Here is a 16,653-nt window from a genome sequence, read left to right on the forward strand (position 1 = left end):
AGTATGACTTGGTTGATTAGATCTTTATCTTCTGTGACTATCAGGCTGAACCTAGGCACGGAGAAAAGGTGCACTTTGATGGAAAGTTTTGAAGAGGAGGGAGATATAATGTATATGTGTGAGAAGTAGGGGATAGGTGGGACTGGCCACGTGAGGAGTGGAGGGAGATCAAGGAGCAAGGAGGTTGGTGCCTGGATGAAGGAAGAGGCCCATTAGGTTGGTGGGAAAAGGGCCAAGAGGCACCGGGCCTGCTTTCCTGCTGTGTCTGGAGTTCAGGGTCTTTGTGTCTGGAGCTCACAGAAGGGTAATGCATCCCCCAACCTCACCTCACCCATCGTGATCCTCAGATGATTCGAGCCCCCCCGCCCCAGACTGTACAGGAATATTCAAAACCACCATGGCCACCATCCAACAGGAAGGCACTCTATGGCCCCAGATGGTGGGATTTTCCCACACTCCCATGGGGCATGTAACTTTGGTTTCTCAGGGAGAAGAGTCTGTCCCACCGTGACACTGAGCAGGCTGCCCGTCAGGCTGGCCCTGCCCGATAAGATCTGTCACAATCACTCAGCTTCCGCTCAATTAGGCCTTGGTGAGACAGACTCCAGCTTGCCAAGCCAGGCCCTGGACTGCAGTCCTGATGGAAGAGGTAGGGCAAGATGGACACCAGACTGACTCTTTGGAGGCCACACCTAGATTGGGGGGTGCACAGAGTGGTGGTGCCCCATCTTGAGACGACGCAGGTGGCCAGGAGAACAGCTTGGACTCAGGAGTTGTGTGACTGTCAAACCCAGCAATTTTCTGGCTTTCTCAGGTAACAGGGAGAGGTGGCGCTGCCTGGAAGCCAACTGCCTGAATGGAAGTATCCCACCCTTCCTCAAGCTGTGTTTCTGTACCACACATAAACTGGGAAACTGTGCTGACCTTACTGGAGGGAGCTTTTTGTTTTTCAGGAGGATTTGCCTTAGAATTCTTTTATCTGGCAAATTCTCCTCTAACTTTTAGGAGCTGCGCTTTTTCCTTTCTGGGGAGTGTCCATCATTTTTGTTCAGCAAGTAACCTGTGTGCATTCTGAAAAAATCTGAGAAGGAGCAGACAAGTAAGAGTTTTGTTTGGTGTGAAAAATTACTTGTAAATAATCACTTTTAAATTCTCTCTCTCTTTCTCCATGGCTTTCTGTTGAAAGCATAGCCTGTCATTTGTTTGTATAATCCCCTTTTGTTGTGCTTCTAGGAGTGTGGTTTTGCAGGCCTCTAGCACCTGCAAAAATGCCTATGGGATTAAGCTTCAGTTGCCTACCATGGTTGCTGACGGATAACTCACCCTTTGTTAACTGCCTGTCCTGCCTGTCTCATGTCTCCACATCCATGCTTAGTTTCCCTTCAGCTCCCAATAAGCCACTTTCACTTAAGTCCTTGTCTCGGGGCTGCTTCTCAGAGAACCCACACCAATGAAGTGATTCACTCCCTTCGGGTTTGTAACATGCCTCCCTTTGCCAGTGTTTGACTTGTATACCACTTTTCAGGAACAAGTCTCTTGTCTGACATGGGGTAACCAGAGGTCAGGCTCTGTGGATTCTCTGAGGCTGGTTTGGCTGTGGCTTCTGGCTTTGGCAACTCAACCTTTGGCCCCCATGTTTCTCATTCTTTTGCTGCCCAATTTTCTTGAGACTTCCACCAAGGCCCACTTGTCACTGATGCGTAATCCTTGTTTTTTCCTCTTGTTATTTTGTCCTGAGTTAATCCTCTCTTAACAATTCTGCGATCTCCTCTCTAGGCTTCTCTTATCAATAAATCTTAGCAGCCTCTGCCCCTCAGCCTTCGTCTGGAAGCAGGAGGCCCTGTCCGAACTCTGACCGTAGCCAAAGAGTTGGGGATTCTCTTTACCCTGCTCTAAGAGCTCTCCCTTTTCTTTTAAGCCTCCCTGGGAAGAATATTTTGTTATTGGGCTGTCCCCTGAGGTGCTACCCCATCTAAGCAGAGAGTTTAGGGCTTCTTTCTTATTTTCCCCCCACAAGGCATTGCTCATAATCTTAACTTTGATCAAGGGATGGATGTTTTCCCTTCCATTTCCCCACACTTGCCATTTTGACGGTCCAAAGTCTCAGAACACTGCCAGGGTGCAAAGTAGAAGGTACTAACTTACACAAGAGCTTGCCATGTCTTTTTTTTTTTTTTTTAAGATTTTATTTCTTTATTTGTCAGAGAGAGTGAGCACAGGCAGACAGAGAGGCAGGCAGAGGCAGAGGGAGAAGCAGGCTCCCCGCCAAGCAAGGAGCCCAATGTGGGACTCGATCCCAGGACACTGGGATCGTGACCTGAGCCAAAGGCAGCCGCTTAACCAACTGAGCCACCCAGGTGTCCCAAGCTTGCCATGTCTTGATGCTATCTTTGTTGAAGTTTACTTATAATCTAGGGAACTTAATCCAAAGACAGAATGTAAAAAGTGGGAATTTCAGGCACTGTGGTAGGAAGTTTTGAGTGACATTCCAAATAACAACATTCGCATTTCATTAGTGCTTTGGTCTGGGATAAAATTTATATTCCCGTCTCTCCCTCTATCCTACCACTCCCTCCCTCCCTCCTTCTTTTGCTACCTTTTGTCAAGAAGGGTACTATGGTTGACTCTACCAGTTACTAGCTCTGTGATTTTGGAACAAATTATTCTTGATGTCTATTTTCCCACCTGTAAAATGGAGATTATTCTGATCCTGCTTTACGGCGTTTTTGTGAGGATTAAATGAGCCCATACTTATAAAGCATTTAGGACATTACCTGGCACAGAGCAGCCCTCCAAAACCTATTTGCTCTTTTTATCAATATACTCATAAAATAAGTAAAGCACTCACTTCCCGGCAGGTCCTGAGGCAACAGGGTGAGTAAGTAAGACCCAAAGAGTCTAGTGAGGAAAAAAGGTTTAGAACACATTTATTCAACTTGCCCTCAGGAAACCACAACTTTATGTTCTTCTTTTTCTTTACTACAAATTCTTTAGAAGAATTTGGCCTGTTTTTGGAAGGAAGGTAAGCCCTCCTTCAGGAAGCTACTCATGACCAAGTGCAGGCAAGGATGTCATCTCAATGCCAGAGCAGTGGAAGGAGGGAAAGCAGGGGCAGCTTTCTGGTAACTAAGGATTTTGGCACTGGTTTTAATGGCTCCCAAGATCTACTGGGAACAAAACAGGATTAGGATGTGGATAAAAGGGAGGTGTTAGAACGGACTGGATGTCCATGAAAAGGGTTTGAGTAGGACTGGGTAGATAAGAGATGGAGCTCTGGTCCTATACTCAGTGCTCTGTGAGACTGCTCTCCTCTCCAGCCAACTGCTCCCCTTCTCTGGAGCAAGTGTAGCTGGTTGCTTACAAGCATGAACTCCGGAGCCTGACTGTGAAGTCACATCTCAGCTTTATCCCTTACTATGTCAGACTGTATCTTCCAAAAATGGCTGCAACCCCCACTCCCCGCCAATGCCTCAGGCTCTTCTCACAATGTGACTGGCACTTTTACTGAGAAGGGTGGTTCTACTCCCTCTCCTTGGACACAGACAGAGGCTTGTGACTGCCCTGACCAAAGTAGTAGGCAGAGGGAATGCTGTGTGACTTCTAAGGATAAATCATAAGAAGGGTCTAGGTTCCACCTGATAATCTCTCTCTCTAGGGACACTTGCCCTTGGAACCCAGCCACCATGTTGTAAGGAGGTTGAGGCCATGTGCAGAGGCTGCGTCCGGGCATTCCATCTGACAACTCTCACCAGGCTCCAGGCAGCCGCTAGCATTAATTGCCAGACACATTGCCAGTGAACAAGCCTTTAAATTATTCCAGGCCACGGCATTCTACGCTTCCATCTGAGGTCCCAGACAGCATGGAGCAGAGATACCTATCCCTACCAGGCCCTGTTTGAACTCCCAACCCACAGAAACTATAAGAAATAATACATATTTATTGTTGCATTAAGCCGCTAGATTTGGGGACAATTTGTCATGCAGCAGTAGACAGTGAACATACCATGTGACCTCCAGCAAGGTAAATGATTTTTCTATGCCTTAGTTTCCTCATTTATAAAATGAGGTTAATAACAATATCCAGTGTGCTGGTCAATCAGCTCTCTTCCCCTCCACACCCCCCTCATCAAAGCCATAATTTTTAGCATTTGCTGATTTCTGTGGGATAAATACTCCCACAGTGGTCAATTGCAAGCGATCAATGGTTTAAACACCAGATGGTGAAATTCATAAATATTTAACAATTGGCTCTCGTGAACCAGTACAAGTCACCTCCAACACATTACCAAAATATCTACCTCCTAGCAGTAAATGATTTATTATCGGTAAATAATTTAGACATAGCACAGAGTAAGAGTGCTACGTGCCTGCTATTAAAACTCCTGCTCTTATTTTTGTCATTATCACATATATCCCAGTTGATGTGCCATTATCTACAGCATTGTTCCACCTACAGACGGCTTCCCCAGTACTGGCTAGCCAGGCCCCTCTGACAGAACCAGGAGAGCTCTGTCCAAGCATGTGCCAGGTTAACCCTGAGTCAAAGAGGAGCCCTTGGCATAAAGTGGGCGATACGGTGGTGAAGAGCTATTGTGCAAAGCTTTCATGACCGTACTTGTTAGGGGGCACCTGACCTGGGCAGATGGAAGAGTCCCGACTAGGGTGGTGGTCAGTGATTCCTCATCACACACAGCACAGTACAGTTTGGTAGATGATCAGATGAGCTACACCTGGGGGGCTATGGGAGCCCATGGAGGGAGCTTCTGTCCATGCCTTAGGGGGCATTAGGAGAGGTCTCGAGAAGGTTGAATGGGGATTTCCCATGAGAAAGAGAAAAAAGAAAGGGCCTTCCAGGTGGAAGGGCTAGCTCAGATGAAAGCCTGGTAGAAAGAAAACATCATTTCTGGGGAGATGTGCAAGTCTGAGTGTGGCAAGAGAGTAGAGTGACAAGTCCAAGGGCATTCTGTGGAACTAGCGGTCTGCAGTCTTCAAAATGACACTACTATGAAAGAAAAAGAAAGGCTCAAACACAGTTTCTGATGAAGACAGACTATACAACAATGACAGCTAAATGCAATCCATGATCCCAAACCAGTCCTGAGTGGGGAGAAGCAGGAGCGCTACAACAGACTATTCAGACAATTGGTGAAATTTGAATGTGGGCTGTACATGAAATAATAGTGTTTCATTGATATTAGATAAAATCCCATTTTCTCTTAATTGGCGCTGAAGTGTTAGGAGTAATGGCACATGGTGTCTACAATGAACCTCAAATGTTTCTGGGAAAAAATCCTGGTTAGACAGAAGAGGTGATAAAACAAAAATGGCAAAATATTAACCATGGAACCTAGGAAAACAGGGTAAAGGAGTGTCTTCTATTCTTACAATTCTTCTGTAGGGTTAAAATGATCTCAAAATAAAAAGATTCTCTAAATGAGTGGAAAAAAAAAGAAAGTATTGGCTAAGAGTCAGGGAGGGGAAAGAGAGGTCTGGAGGTTGGGCTGCTCATTTTATTAGAAAGGGCACTGAGGCATGGACAGGCTAAATGGCTGGTTGAGGTTCAGCGAACAATTAGCATGGACTTTGTGCCCCGAGCCCTTATTTCTGAGACCCAAGTGTTGGCTCTTTCTAGTAAACTGGAGGATCCCAGAGGGGAAGTGTGTGTGTTAATATATGGCCTCTGATGTGGAGAAGACCTCAGGGGTGTAGTTTCTGCTTGCCGTGCAGGAGTTATCTACGTAGCTGCTATTATTTCAGGTTATCATTAATGTGAGTTGTGACCTGAATTCCCCGTATACTGCCCTGAAATTTGCCCCATATGTTTGTAAAGGTTGATTATATCTTTGGGACCTTTTTCTAATGTGAGCAGAAGCTATAAAGTTTCAATTGTCGCAGCTTGTTGGGATCAAGTGTCTTTTCTTGTGTGCCATAAAAAGGCTCTGCCTCTGATATCTGACGTCACACAAACACGCATGAGCAATCTATTGATTTTGGATGATGTGGAAGGCCATCATCTCTTAGATAGGAAATTAGGAGCACATCTCTCCTTCCCTTTTTCAAAAGAAAACAACTCAGTACAGAATAATGGAATCCTGGCTAGCTATGTGCCTAGAACTAAAGAGGAGTCCTCACTCTCCCTTGCTTTTGGTGGAAGTAAAAACTGGTACAGTCACTTTGGAAAACTATTTGACAGCAACTAATAAAGCCTACTGTATGCTGAATAAAGCAATTCAGTGCTTGTGCATTTATCTCAGAGAATATGAGTGCATATGTCCACCTGAACACATGCACAAAAATGGTCACAGCGTCTTTTTTTTTTTTTTCTTTTTTAAAGATTTTATTTATTTGACAGACAGAGATCACAAGTAGGCAGAGAGGAAGGCAAAGACAGAGAGGATGAAGCAGGCTCCCCGCTGAGCAGAGAGCCTGATGTGGGACTCAATCCCAGGACACTGGGATCATGACCTGAGCTGAAGGCAGAGGCTTTAACCTGCTGAGCCACCCAGGCGCCCCGGTCACAGCGTCTTTAATAATAGTAGCAAAAAAACAAAAAAACAACCAAATGTTCATCAACCCTAGGACACACAAACTGGTATCTGGTACTGAGCAATCACAAGGAACGAAATGTTGAGATAACACAACAATCTCATGGCTGACAGACACAAGAGAAAACATTCTGCATCATTCTATTTATTTGAAGTTCAAAGTTAGGTGAAGTGAATTTAGGAGGATAGTCTTCAGAAGAGTGAATATTAAGGAAGGTGTTGATTGGAAAGGGAGCTGTCTAGGGTGCTGGAAATGTTGGCTATCTTCATCTGGCTGGTGGTTACATAACTAAGATTTGAGCACTTTGCTGCATGTAAATTATATATTATTAGAAAAATAATTGAAAAGAAAAAAAAGGGAGTTTCTTTCTACATTATCTTGAGAGGATACAGAAAGAGCCATCCCAATAACAATGCCTGATAGTTGTAACCTGGGGTTTGTTGTATTTTCAGGCCCCATTTGGAGATAGCCGGTCACATCTGCTTTTGCTAACATGCGCTGGGTAATAGGCACCACTCAGCCGAGGCTCAGCTGATGCTGGTGTGCCAAAACAATGGTCTCAGGACTGCTACCTTCTGCAGGACAGAGGCTGAGACCACTCAAACTCCAATGTGAAAGAATCACCTGGTCATGTTCAAAGGCAAATTCTGATCCATGTCTTACATGGGGCCTGAGAATTGGCATTTCCAGTAAGTTCCCAGGTGATGTTGATACTGTCAGACCAATTTTGAGCTTCAAGGCTTCGGAGGCAGACAGACCAGCATAAGAACTTGGTTCTGCCACTTACAAGCCTTTGATCTCTGCTCAATTCCTCTATCTCTCTGAAGATCTCTTAATTTCTTGTGTACACTTGAGGAGGGGGGAAGGGAGGGATAGGTGAGACAACAATCTCCCAGAAGGGAAGTGGATTCAAAGGGGTAAGATGCAAAAAGTGTTTCGCACAGTGCCTGGCCTATAGTAAACACTGCTGACTGGCATCTCTTGTTATATTTGTTATTGTTAGCAAAGAAGAAGAAGGGGGCCACGATTTGGAGAAAGGTGAGTGAGTATGGTTTCTAAGGGCAGGAGCTAGCCAGCATTTCCCTAATAGCCTGTTGAAGGAAGACATTTTTTTTTCTCACTTCTCTTCTCTCCTAATTCATCCCATAATCCTTGCCTTGGTCTCCACTATCAAGATAGATTTTCTCTTCACTCTTCTTCCCACAGCAGTCTACCCCAGATCTAGTAAAGATGGAAGAACTTAAGCCGAACTGAAGCTTGAAACCAGGCAGGTTGTCAAATTGTTGGATTGTGCCAGAAGGTGATTTTTTGAGGAAATATCCTCCCCACTTGCCTCTTCCTATAGGGGCAGGATTGGTCCCCAGGAGGTGAGGTCCACAGCCGGGTATCCATGCGTGCCCACACTCAACTACCATCTTCAGAATCTGCCCATGCTTCTTGGTGCACAGGGGCCCCTCTGGAGGAAGACATATGTTCCTCAGTTTGCGGGGCTGCCAGTTGGTGTCTTTTTCAGGAACCGAACTAACTTGTTGTCAAAGAAGGAAAAAAGGAAATGCTTGGTTCTGTGTTGTCTGGACAGCAACTGGACTGGACTGGGGCTGGATTTCAGGGGAGCCCTCTTCAGCTGGGAGGTGAGAGCACCATTTGATTGGAGCCTGGAGTAGACTGGAGGCAGATGGAGCTCTAGATCACAGCACTGTTCATGGATGAAGCTGTGTTCCATGAGAGCCAGCCACTAAACTGGCACCAAAGGTTCAAAACCAACCAACCAGAGGTACTCATAGTGGAGTGGGGAAACAAAAAAAGAAAGCATGCATAGTGCCACGAGAGAGGTGCTGAGCTAGGGGGCATACGTGGATCCCATGGGAGCACAGAGAAGGGGGGAGACAGGAAAGTGGTAGCCAGTTTTCAAGATGGCTTCCCAGTGACCCTCATGGCTCAGCAAACACACCCTTGTGTAGGCCTTCTGTGTATTGAATTTGGGCTGCCCAGTGTAAGCAATAGAAGTCAGTGGAAGTGACCTGTGTGACTTCTGAGGCTTGGACATAAAAAACCTAGCTTCTGCCTTGTTCTCAGGAACACATGCTCTGGGAGAGACCAGCTATCATGTAAAAAGTCTGAGTATGCTGAGACCATGTGCTATGAGGGATCCCAACCAGCCGTGTGAAGGCCTCACAAGAAGACAGAAAGATACCCACCAAGCAGCCGTCTTAGCCAAGCAATGGGAAGGTGCATGAAGGAGCCATCTTGGGTGCTCAGCACAGCTGAACCTTCAGAGAGCCCCAGCCCTGGTCATCTGGCTGCCCCCGGATAAAGGACCCCAAGCGAGACCACTCGGCTGAGCTCGGGCAACCCACAGCACCTTGCGTAACCATGAACAATAATACTAAATTGTTGCGTTGAACTGCTAAGTTTGAGAGTGGCTTATTATGCAACAGTGGATTTCTGGAAGAGAAGAGTATCTGGTAGAAAGGGCACCTGAGAGCAGGGCGTCGAAAAGCAGATGGCTAGCTGGGGAGGAGGACCATCCCACAGAGAGGTGTGTCTGGAAAACCAGAATGGAAAAACCGAATGGTCTACTGAGGAATTAGGAGCAGCTAAATATCAACAGAGAACAAGAGAGAGCTGGGGGCTGAGCTGTGACAGGTGGGTGGGGCTGGACTCAGAGATCCAGGGCAAGGGCTTCTAAATGCTACCCCACACGCTTTGCAGGAGCTTTTGAGAGGTGGAGATGTGAGCATCCTCTAGAAATTTCTCCACGGCTGCTGCTCTTGTCCTCGGCAGCTGTGGCAAAAACCACTCCAAAAGCTGGGTGAAAGCTTGCACTCATTGGCCCCATTGACTCACAGAAAGAGGGGAAAGGGTTAAGCTCTGTTCACAGCTCTGCAGCCGCTCTTGCCAAGTCTGAGAAATGTGATGCGCCCAGGAAGTCCTAGATTCTATTTTAGCAGCAGCCGGGAACCACTCTCCTTGGATTGGTGATGCATCCACAAAGTACCTACCCACAGAGTTGGGAAATGTGTGAATTAATTTAACACCAAGCCGGGTTTTCCCTGAAGTCCGGGCTGTCTCTCACGTATGTCCACTTCCACCTCCCCCTCCAGCTAGAAAGGGAAGAGCCAAAGGGAGGACAGTCCCCACAGCTGTTTCTTCCCCTCTGCCGTCACATCTGCTGTGAAATGGGACAAGTAATGTCTACCTCACCATTGGTTGGGAGAATGAAACGAAATAGCGTGAGTCAGGTAGGCAGCCTGGAACCTACCTACAGGATACACTCCGGAAAGGCAGACTTTTGTGAATGTCGTCCTTGTCGCGGTCTGCTGGTCTCACCCCAAGCCTGCTCTTGGGGTAGCTGATACAGAATAAATGAGCTGTCATTGGCCAACATGGCTAACGGACCAGATCACTCCTTGCCCTCGTGTGCAGACAGCCTCTCGGTCTCTGGCAGCCACTAATCGTAATGAATGGCTAATAATTCTTTAGATCTCACTATGCTACAAATGAGTTTTTCCTTTTAATCCTCATAAAAATCCTGCACTCTGGAAGCATTTTACGTTCACAGAAGTTGAGGTGGAGTGAGGGTAGCTTGCCCGAAGCTTCACAGCCAGGAAGGGCCCAGGCTGGAGTCCGAACACTCCAGGGGCTGCTGTCTAACCAGAGCCTTGCACTGCCTCCCAAAGGGACCTGTCTGAAAAGGGAGCCCTGAGATGTGTTTCACCTCTCGTTGTTCTCAGAAACTGAAATAAGCTGAGTTTGGTCTTTGCATAGGCATAGCCCTTTCAACTAGCATGTCTGGTGCCTCTGTCTTCTCCTCCAAAGTCCTGGTGTAAAAGGAACGAAGAAAGAATCCTTTTAATCTGGTTCCCTGTAATTACTGGGGGAAAAAATCCTCAGAAAATTCCATTGTTTTTTTGAGGAATGATGTGGTGCTTGTGCTAGACAATTAGCCCAGTGAGGGGACTCTGTTTATTTATGTAATGGGTGCAAGGCCGACCTCTCCATTAGGCCCCGTAGATGCAGTACCTAGGGCCCCGAAACTGTTAGGGGCCCGTGATAATGCTGCAACTTTCATGTCTTTTTTTTGTGCAAAAACAGAAGAGAATAATAAATAATATTAAATATATAATAATGAATCCAGCTCAGATTTTATTCATCTTTATACCAATGCAGTTATAAAGTACAACTTTTAGCATTTTAATTAATTAATTAATTAATTTTTAAAGATTTTATTTATTTGACAGAGAGAGAGAGAACAAGCAGGGGGAACGGCATAGGGAGAGGGAGAAGCAGCCTCCCCTGCACCCCTCCGCCGAGTAGGGAGCCTGATGCAGGGCCTGATCCCAAGACCCTGGGATCACAACCTGAGCCAAAGTCAGATGCTTAACCAACTGAGCCACCTAGGTGCCACTTAGCATTTTTTTAAATGGAGGAATGGTCCCTAAGCCCCAGCCCTGAATGGGTGAGGGTTATGTGTAAATGCACAGAGTCTGATACAGGGTAGAGCTTAGACAAGGTTCATTTCCTCCCATCTGTGCTTTAGGAAGAAGAAGTGCAGAGGGGACATGTGACACCATGCATACATAGGGGCTCAATCCATGCCCACTGATGCCTTCCCCATCCTCTCCACCCTGGAAAGGGGCAGTGCAGTGCATGTACCATAGGCCCCTCTCCTATGTGCCATGGCTGATCGGTCCAGAGGGCACTCTTGACCAAGGACAGCCAATAGGAGCTGCTGAGGGGGAAGGAAATGCTGTCCAAGAGGTACTACCATGAGCAGTGGCCGAGCCAAAAGATTTGAAGCAGAAATATAAGGAAGGAATCAACAGGTAGACAGAGGAGAACCTAGAGAAGACACAGAAAATGGAGATGGAGTCAATGAGTAGTGGAAATGGTGATAAGGAATAAGGATCCATCAACTCACACTGTGGGTAGGGTTCGGTGATCTGGTTCCCAGATGAACTTCAAACACAAAACCCACCTGCCTTCACTGAGCACCTCCCATTTTCCAGGCACCAGGCTAAGTGTCTTATATATATCGTTGCATTTAGCCTCCCAATAACCCTATAGATTCTGTTTTATCTTTATTCTATCTCCCAAATGTGGAAAGGAAGCTTAATCCATTTTCTCAAGCTCAGGCAACTTGTAAGTGAAAAACCAGATCTCAAACCCAGACTGTTGGACTTCAGAGTCCACAGTTGAACCAATAAACCATCTTGCTTGGCCAAATCTCAAAGTCCATTCCAATGTCCATGAGACTCAACCGTTTACCTTTCCTGGGTTCTCTTGGGATCCCAGGCCCCCACTGTGCTGTGTCTTTGCAATCTACTCCCCAGCCCCCATGACTTGACATAGTCCTGTTGTTTTCAAAAGACAACAGCCGAGGGGAAGGTCAAGAGGGAGAGAGCTGGTGGGGTGAACAATAGGGACTAGATACGAAAAGAGAAGCCAGGGAGAAGCAGCGTGTTGGTGAAGAGAAAGAGCCCGTTTGCCAGATCTTGGTGAGAATGAGCTTCAGTGGATTAGAAAATGCCGGACCAGGAAGAGATTGCAGGGCCCTCAAGACCTAAGAGGTTGTTTTCCCCCCAGAGACAGTGTCTTAAATGGGAAGAAAAGTGTACAGAGTGGTGTTTAAGAAACTTCATGTGGTCGCTTAACGAGGATGAATTTGTTACAGAAGGGATGAGGCAAGAGACAATTTTTACAACAGGAATGAAATAGAACCTTTGAACTTGGGTGGTAGCACGGGGAGTGGGGAATAAGGGTCACTGAAAAGAAAGACTGCCCCGGAGTATGTAGATGTAGGCAGAGTGGGAAGCAGAAGGCGGAGTCTTCTGTGATTAGGTCCAGACTAGTGCCCTGGAAGCACCAGATAACAAAGGCTGAGATTCCTAGCTGTCCGCACCATCTCTAGGATAAAAACGCAACGTTTCAAGCCGAGTTGAAGGAGGTTGCGCAGGAGACACGCAGTATTCTTCATCCTCACTAGCAGGGTGATGTGGCAACGGGCCTCTCACAGAAACGGGCCTGGACTAGTGCCGAGACACGCCAGCCCCCGGCGGAGAGCAGCCACCTCAGCCATCGGAAGAGAGGTGATGGCAGATTCAGACTGCAATGGCTGGGCCATCAGTCCACTGTCCTCGTCCCAGCAGATCTGAGGAGAGCCTTTTCATAGGTGCTACATGCTTTCCCTTCGTTTTTTTTTGTTGTTGTTGTTGTCGTTTTTGTTTGTTTCTTTCATTTTGCTGCTTCTGTGCGGGCTTCCTGCTTAGGCAGCTTTCCCCTTCCTGACCGGAAGAGGGCTGCCATAGTTCCTGTTTCACACCTCACCCCACAAGCCAATGGGAAAGAGCATTTGCCATTTCCCAGCAGGCCTAGCAGAACCCTTATTGTGTATCATTGGGTCTAGCTGTGTCACGTGCCCATCTCTGACCCAATCACTATTACTAGGGAAATATGCCTTGCTGCCTGGCTGAGGCCCAGGCCACAAGCTCCATTTTGGAAGGAGGAATGACCCTCTAGGCAGGCTCTTTGGTCGGTCCCCAGGCAGCAATGGAAAAGCGGAGAACCAGCGTTGGAGAGACGACCACGAAACGTTCTCGGTAATAGCGTTTAACGTCTTTGCACTTATTTCATCCTAGAACCCTGTTTTCAGAAAGCATTTTGCAGAGTTACGTCTGCAGAGCGCGAAGTGAGAAATGCTGCATCTAAGAAATATAAGAAGTGTATTATATCTGCATCATTACACCTTCTGGATATTCTTTGGAAATGGGTCATTTGAGTGAGGGATGTTAGCAAAGAGAAAAAGAATCTCCAGATTAAATGAGGTCACACGGTTGGTTGAAACATTCAGTTGTCCTTTCTTGATAGTCTATTCTCTTAGAGATTATATTACAAAACAGATGCCAAATTTGCCAGATGTTACGTGTTTTTAGGAGAAAGGCCAATTTGACCCCATACATTTCCTCCACAGTGTCCTTAATCACTTTTCCATTGCATCCTGAAGCCTCCAAAGTAGGAATCAATTAGAGGTCTTCATTCTACTCTTATCACAGATGACACCTATGGGAAGAAAGGGTCATGCCCTTCCCCTCCCTCTTTCCTCCAGGGAGTAATGCCCAGATGCGTTCCTAACAGAAAGAAATTCAGATCCAGCAGATGTGAGCCAGTAGGGCTAGGTGGCCAGTATTTCAACGTGCTGTGTCCCAGGCGTGTGTGAAATTTTATCTTCATTAGCTCTGAAGAGTTACGTGAGGATAAAACCATGTCCAAAATATCCATCTCAGAGAACTGTACTTAGCAGAATCCATTCTGAAGTTTATAAAAGACAAATAGTACCATTCCCCGTGTTCTGTAGTTTCTCATTAGAAGAAATGATAAGATTATCAATAATAAGAAAAAAGATACAAGCAACAGCTATTATTTAGGGAGTCTTTTTCTATGTGTCAGACATGCCACTGAGTACTTTATATGCGCAATCTTGTTTCATATTCACAGCCATCCCATCGGGTAAGTAATGTTATTGTTTCCCATTTTAAAGATGAAGAAATTGAGACCTAAGAAAGTAAAGAGCCAAGTTCAAGACCACATAACTAGTAAGTAATAGAGTCATAATTTGAACGCAGGTCTGTATAGTTTCAGTATACGTGTTCTTTAAATTAACATGCTACCCTGCCACTTAATGAAGGGACCTTGTCTCCACCTTGCATAGCTGTCTCATAGGGGTGCTGGGAGAATCAAATGCATCAAATTAATATGCATGAAAACATTAGATACCTCCTTACCTGCAGGGATTGGCCCATTGGAAGCTGTGGGTTTTGTTGGGACTAAGCGCTTTTTCTTTGTTATCATCATCTTTTAACTTATATGGAAAGGCATTGCCAAAGATCTCTGATGCTCATGTCTGCCTTGAGCTGCCAGACCAGCACTAGTGACAGGTACCAGGGTTCTGTTAGCTCTGTCCCCCACTTATAAGTCGGGACCCTGACTTCTTACAGAATCTCCTCCTAATGAGCATTCATAGAAATCACCATATGCCTGTGTGCATGAATACGTCCAGTCAGTACTTCATAGCATAAGCCATTCTGTGTCCTCTGCTCTGGGCCCCTTTTCCTGGGCACCTTTGGAAAACAAGGTACCATTATGTTGTCCTCCTGGTGAATGGAGGACGTTCTCACTCCCTCTGTCTGGTTTGCTGATGTTCTCCCAGGAACCGAAGCTCCTGTGTTTTCCACTGTCCTCAAAGGGCTAAAAGGAAGTAGGAGTGTGAAGAGAATGTTTTGGGGGTAATCTTTACTGAAGTGTTGCATGCATATAGCAAGGTACACAAAATCATAAGTGTTCGGCTCCAGAATTTTTAATAAAATGACCCCGCCATGTAACCAGCACTGAGATCAAGAACCAGAACCTTTCTGGAGCCACAGACTTCCTTGTGAGTAAGGTTATCCTCTGCCCAGGTACAACCCCTCTCCTGAATTCTGACAGTAGACATTCATGTTGCCGGTTTACGAACTTGATCTGAATAGAAACCAGAGAGTATAGACTTTTAAAAGGCAAATTTCTTTTACTCATAAATTACGTTTGTGGTATATATTTATAGTAATGAGTATAGTTATAGTTTATCATTCTCATTTTTGTATTGTAAGCCGTCATATGAATAACACAGTTTAGCTATCCATTCTCACGTAGATGGATATTTTGATAGATTCCAATTATGCAATAATTCAGAAGAGAAAATCCAATTGTCTGAGCTGACACAGTGGGCCTCTTCTCTGGCCACACTAGAATAGGGAGAGGGACGTCTGTCCCTTTGACTTTTGTAGTGGGACTTGGTTGTCAGGAATTTCCCTGCATCAAGGAGCCAATAATTTCTTCCAGAGAAATCCTGGTGTGGCTAGAATGAAAAATGGATACAAGGCAGCTAGAAATTGATGGCTCTTCATGCTCTAAGAGAGATATTTGTGCAAAGAATAATGGCCAATAGGAAGCAAAGTCATGCTTTTTGGTAGCCGGGGCTAGCATCCTAAACTATAACACAGACAATTCTAGCAGCTCATGTGTTCTAGAACCACGTGGAACACTTTTTTCGAAACTGGTATAGTAGTTTCTTAGAGCTGCTATTTAAAAAAAAAAAAAAATGACCACACACTAAGTGGCTTAAAACAACAGAAATTTGTTCTATCTGAGTTCTGGAGACTTCATAGGAATAGGAAATCAAGGTTTCAGCGGGTCCACACCTTCTCTGAAGGCTCTAGGGGAAGATACCTCCCTGTGTCATTGTCTCCTCCCAGCTTCTGGAGTTTCCAGCAGTCCTTTGCATTCCTTGGCTTATAACCACACCACCCCCATCCCTTTCTGTCTTGGTCTTGTCGCCTGTGCATACTGCTGAGTGTCCTCTCCTCTCTTACAAGCCCACCAGTTACTGTGTGTCCCGTCCACCCCAATCCAGTGTGAGCTCACGTTAACTAATTAACTGCAGAGACCCCATTTCCAAGTAACTTCACAGTCTGAGGTTTTGGTGGACAAGAATGGGGGGCGGGAAACACTGTTTGGGTTTCAAACCAGAACAACTGGTGGGTTCCTGCCCCTTTTAATTCCCTCACTACTTGCTGGGACCAAGACTGATAGATTTTTTTTTTTTTTTTTTAGAAAGGTCAATTTATTTATTTTAAAGAGAGGGAGCAGGGAGGGGCAGAGGGCAAGGGAGAGAGAGAATCCTCATACACCCTCCTGGCTGAGCATGGAGCCTGACACGTGGCTCAATCCCAGGACCCCGAGATCATGACTTGAGCAGAAATCAGGAGTCAGCCACTTCACTGACTGTGTCACCTAGGCGCCCCTCTCCCCCCAGGTCTGATATTTTTTGCATCCTTGCTACATGAAAGGAAACAAAGATAGGAATTATAATCATGACCTGCTCTTTTAGTGATCTGCTGTAAACCCCCTGGACTGTAAACTTGATCTGATCAGATCTAAGAGCTGACCAGTCAGATCTGTAGGGCTCAGCGGCTAAGGGCCAGAGGCTGTAGCCAGACTGCCCAGGTTCAAACCCTGGTTTGACCTTTCTCCTAGCTGGGTGACACTCTTTGTGCCTTGGTTTCCTCCTCCATA

At 46.0% G+C, this 16,653-nt stretch overlaps 1 long non-coding RNA gene across 1 annotated transcript in view; it reads left to right on the forward strand.

Annotated features, from left to right (window-relative positions):
• Positions 1-13,056: 13,056 nt before the first annotated feature.
• The window catches only part of LOC125109692 (uncharacterized), an 85,418-nt gene continuing 81,821 nt past the window's right edge, over positions 13,057-16,653 (forward strand). The window contains exons 1-2 of the long non-coding RNA XR_007130336.1: positions 13,057-13,145; positions 14,084-14,138. This is a non-coding gene — a long non-coding RNA (uncharacterized LOC125109692). The remainder of the gene's footprint in view (positions 13,146-14,083; positions 14,139-16,653) is intronic.

Source organism: Lutra lutra, chromosome 1 (assembly GCF_902655055.1).
Source record: "Lutra lutra chromosome 1, mLutLut1.2, whole genome shotgun sequence".
Taxonomy (NCBI): Eukaryota; Metazoa; Chordata; class Mammalia; order Carnivora; family Mustelidae; genus Lutra; species Lutra lutra.